The following is a 5634-nucleotide window of genomic DNA, read 5'->3' on the forward strand; positions in this document are numbered from 1 at the left end:
ATATGTTTGTTTCATGCTGTTATCCTGTCCACTTTACTACTGAACTCATTTACCAAAATGAGTTTCATATACAACATGGTAAACATGTGATGTGTCTGCTTGTTTCTCTTTTAGAATGCGGACAAAATATTGGAGAACAGTACCGCGTTATCCAATGGTAAAGGAAGTAATGCAGATAAGGTTCAAGATAGTGAGACATCCCTGTTGGTCTCCAAGAAAGCTGATAAAAACTATCTTGACGACAGTGAGGGAACCCAAAAGTCCAGTCTTGATGTAGTGTTCGAGTTACTGGCCTCTACTGCTGGCACAAGCTCTTCGAACTCGCTGCCTGAATCAGTTCGTCTTCTTGAGTCTCAACTTCAAGTTGAAAGACATCGATCAGATGTGCTGCGACAGGAAGCTGAAGGACTGAGGAAGTCCCTGCAGAATTCAGATGCATATTTTCTGGTGCAACAGCAAGCGCTGGAGGATTTAAGCGCCAAACAAGAGAAAGTTAATAAGCTTGCTAAGCATCTTGCCAGCATTATGGGTACCCAGGATATTGTTTCTTGAGATCTTCTGAAGTGGTTTCAGTTCTGGATTTTTTTTTGCTGCGGCGTTTATTTGCGCTGGTCGCCAACTTTGACAACCAGTGTATATGATATGCTGCTTTGTTCCCTATATTTGCACTGGTGGCAAACTTTGATGCCCAGTGGATGTAATATGTGTAACAGCCGTGATAGCCTAGCATAAGTTGCTTGCTTATTTATTTCCTTGTTGTCTTGTTTATTTGTTTACTTGTAGGCAGAGCAGTTCTTTTTAAAACTAGGCCACAATAACCATGGGCTAATATTTACTGTAGTGACATTGGGCCTCCTACGGGCCGTAGAAACAGTGGGCCTTCTACGGGCCATAGAAACAGTAGGCCTTCTACGGGCCGTAGAAACAATGGGCCTTCTACGGGCCATAGAAACAATGGGCCTTCTACGGGCCGTATCATCTATGGGCCTTATACGGGCCGTATGACCATAACGGGCCATCGTTAATAGGCCGTATTTGATGATGCTATGAAAACGGCCCAACGTATTAACGGACCACAAACGGGCCGATGTAACCACGGGCTAAATTTGGCCCACAAGCAGAAAATGACAGTAACGGGCCGTAAGTAAACGAATGCTGGAAATGAGCCCAAGAATAAATGGGCTCTGAGAAGGCCGAAAGATAACATTTGCTGGAAACGGCCCAACTGAATAACGGGCCCTTAATGGGTATAAAGTGATATACTATTCATTACGGGCCAGTTTCACCACGGGCCGTTAATGGGTGTAAAGTGATACACTGTTCATTGCGGGCCAGTTTCACCACGGGCCGTTAATAGGCCAAGAGTTACATAGGGCCTCATATGGGCCGAAAGACGTCATGGGCCATACATGGGCCAGAAGTGAAAATGGGCTGGAATCATATTGGATGGCCCAGATGACGCTACTGGGCCTAATTCGGATAGGGCGTAACGGGCCTTGGGTTAGCGGGCTGTAAATGGGCTATATGCGAACAGGCCGTTAACAGGCTTTCCATGGGCCGGCCCGCCACCTTTTGACCAAGTCAAACGGGCCGGCCTTTTCACAGGAATGGGCCTCTGTTGGGCCGTGCCACATGTCGATGTATCATAGGCGCCTTTTGTCCAATGAGTGGATGACATCTGTCCCAACGGTGAGCCGACACGTGTTTCCTCCAGCCAATGATGATTTTACACGTGGAAAATCCCCATTGGTCGGGGCTGTTAACGGGTTACCGGATCCAAAACCCAACCCGATAGCTTAACGGCGTTCCGTTACGGTGGATGCCACGTGTCGGTCACCCTTGACGAAAGCACTTTTGTGACGCGCGATTTATCGTCATGGAAGTGGACACTTCCGTGATGATAATTTTGGTAATGTCATGGAACACTTCTACGACAGCACATGTATGACTATCTTGATTCTGTCATAAATTTGTCATGGATATACATGCATGACAAAAAACGCGACCTACTGTGACAAACACGTATCATCATGGAAGTGTATTTTTTTGTAGTGTAGTGGCTTTGGAGTGACTCTTTGTTGCATGTTGAGGGATTGTTATATGATCTATCTATGTTATTATTGTTGAGAGAACTTGCACTAGTGAAAGTATGAACCCTATGCCTTGTTTCCTACCATTGCAATACCGTTTACGCTCACTTTTACCATTAGTTACCTTGCTGTTTTTATATTTTCAGATTACAAAAACCTATATCTACTATCTATATTGCACTTGTATCACCATCTCTTCGCCGAACTAGTGCACCTATACAATTTACCATTGTATTGGGTGTGTTGGGGACACAAGAGACTCTTTGTTATTTGGTTGCAGGGTTGTTTGAAAGAGACCATCTTCATCCTACGCCTCCCACGGATTGATAAACCTTAGGTCATCCACTTGAGGGAAATTTGCTACTGTCCTACAAACCTCTGCACTTGGAGGCCCAACAACGTCTACAAGAAGAAGATTGTGTAGTAGACATCAAGCTCTTTTCTGGCACCGTTGCCGGGGAGGTGAGTGCTTGAAGGTATATCTTTAGATCTTGCAATCTATTTTTTTTTGTTTCTTGTTTTATCACTAGTTTACTTTATAAAAGAAAACTACAAAAAAAATGGATTTGACTTTGTCTCATATGCTTCATCTTTTTAATATCTTTCATGAGAATGATGGAAAGGAAAATTGTGCTCAAGTGCTAGAAGAAGAAGTCTATAAAATATTTGGTACTAAATCTTTGTATGATGAGCATGATTGCAATGTTGTTAGTATGAATTCCTTGAATATCCATGATGCTAATGATATGCAAAGCCACAAGCTTGGGGAAGCTATGTTTGATGAAGATGATATTTTTTGTCCCCCAAGTTTTGATGTGCAAATTTATTATGATGATAGCATGCCTCCTATTTATGATGGTTATATTGATGAAAGCGGGTTTGGAAGAGTGTCAACTTTAGGAAGTAGTGATCCCACTATTTTGGAGGATGTTGAATCTTATAATATTTATGAAAGTGGATTTGGAGAGGTCATGACTTTATTTAGTGATGAATCCACTATTTTGGAAGAGGTTCCAATTGATTATGAGAACAAAGTTGCTATCTATGATAATTATTGTGATGACTTGTATGCTATTAAGAATAATGATAACCATGAAACTTGTCATCATGATTTTAGTTTTCAATTGGATTATTCCTCACATGATAATTATTTTGTTGAGTTTGCTCCCACTACTATTCATCAGGAGAAATTTGCTTATGTGGAGAGTAGTAAATTTTCTATGCTTGTAGATCATGAAAAGAATGCTTTATGTGCTGGTTATATTGTTGAATTCATTCATGATGCTACTGAAAATTATTACGAGGGAGGAACATATGCCTGTAGGAATTGCCATAATATCAAGTTTCCTCTCTATGTGCTTAAAGTCTTGAAGCTATGCTTGTGTTACCTTCCTATGCTAGTTGATTATTTTTCCCATAAGTTGTTTTCTCAGAAAATCCATATGCATAGGAAGTGGGTTAGGCTTAAATGTGCTATTCATATGCCTCATTATGCTCCCGTTATGTTTCAATTCTTATCTTTTATGTGAGCATCATTGTCATCATCATGCCTAGCTAGAAAGAGATTAAAGAAAAGTGCTTGTTGGGACAACCCAATACTTATCCTTAATGTTTTAGTGTGTTCACATGATTATGCTACTGTAGTAATCATGTTTTATAGCTTTTCTTTCAATAAAGTGCCAAGTAAGACCTTTAGGATAGCTTACAGTGATAGTTGTGTTGATCCTGCTGAGAATCAGAAACTTTTTCACCCAGTAAATTAGTTTTGTTACTTCACATAAACATGCTTATGATCTGATTCTTTTTGCTCTGGATTGGTACACTAATTTCATAGGACTTCCTAATTTGGTAGGATTTTTGGAGTTCCAGAAGTATACGTTTGATACATATTACTACAGACTATTCTGTTTTTGACAAATTCTGTTTTCTATGTGTTATTTGCTTATTTTGATAAATCTATGAGTAGTATCGGAGGGCATGAGCCATAGATAAGTTGGAATACAGTAGATATTACACCAATATGAATTTAGAATGAGTTCATTACAATACCTAAGTGGCGGTTTTATTTTCTTATACTAACGGAGCATATGAGTTTTCTGTTGAGTTTTATGTTGTGGAGTTTTCAAGTTTTGGGTAAAGATTCGATGGACTATGGAATAAGGAGTGGCAGGAGCCTAATCTTGGGTATGCCCAAGGAACCCCAAGGTAATATTCAAGGACAACCAAGAGCCTAAGCTTGGGGATGCCCCGGATGGCATCCCCTCTTTCGTCTTCGTCTATCGGTAACTTTACTTGGAGCTATATTTTTATTCACCACATGATATGTGTTTTGCTTGGAGCATCATTTTATTTTGTTATTATTTGCTTGCTGTTATTTATAATAATGTTTTGCATCTTTATTTTCAATAAAAATGTCAAGGATAGCCTTTACCATGCTTATTTTGCTAGTATACATGTTGTTGTTTGAAAACAGAAAGTTTACCGTTGTTGCAAAAATGATATAATGTTGAAACTTTTTGCATAATGAGCTCTGATAAATATTCTACAGCGTAGTTTTTTTCTAATAATTTTTGGATTTAGGGAAGTATTGATGAATCTTGCATTCTTTACAGACTGTACTATTTTGGCAGATTGCTGTTATGTTTGCATTGTTTGCATATGTTTGCTTGTTTAATGATTCTATTTGAGGATAGGAGTATTTAATATGTAGAGGCATTTAGTATACAATGTTGAATAATAATTTTAGTGATTTTTTACAGTAGAAAATGATAAGGTTTTGCATTGGTTTATACTAACCTATCTTACGAGTTCTTGTTGAGTTTGTTGTGGATGAAGCTTTTGAGAAATATAGAAACCATGATATGAGAGGAATGAAGGAGACACAAAAGTTCAAGATTGGGGATGCCCAAGGCACCCCAAGATAATATTTCAAGAAGTCTCAAGAATCTAAGCTTGGGGATGCCCCGGTAGGCATCCCACCTTTTCTTCTTCAACAACTATCGGTTAGTATCGGTTGAGCCTAAGTTTTTGCTTCTTCACATGAGTTGTGCTATCCTTGCAATGTCATTTTATTTTGTTTTGCTCGTTGTTTGAATACAATACCAAGATCTGAAATTCTCTAATGAGAGAGAGTCTTCACATAGTTACATAATTATTTAGCTACTCATTGATCTTCACTTATATCTTTTTGGAGTAGTTTGTCATTTACTCGTGTGCTTCACTTATATCCTATGAGTAAATGGTTGAAAGAGTTGAATGTCATAAATCTGAAATTATATATGTCTCATTTGCTTATCCCATGGGGAGTAATGACTTCACATCTAAGAAGTAGAGGTTGTAAATTTATTGAAGGTTAGCAAGCATTGTATTGGTCATTCGAACAATTCATGAAAGAATATTGAAGCAAGAGAGACTTCACATATAAATATACTATCTTAGACATCTTTTATAATTGTGAGCACTCATTAAGTATGACATGCTAGAGTTGATGTTGGACAAGGAAGACAATGTAATGGGTTATGTTTTCGCACATCTCAGTTAAAGT

The sequence above is a fragment of the Triticum aestivum genome, chromosome 2B (genome assembly GCF_018294505.1).
Source record: "Triticum aestivum cultivar Chinese Spring chromosome 2B, IWGSC CS RefSeq v2.1, whole genome shotgun sequence".
Lineage (NCBI taxonomy): Eukaryota > Viridiplantae > Streptophyta > Magnoliopsida > Poales > Poaceae > Triticum > Triticum aestivum.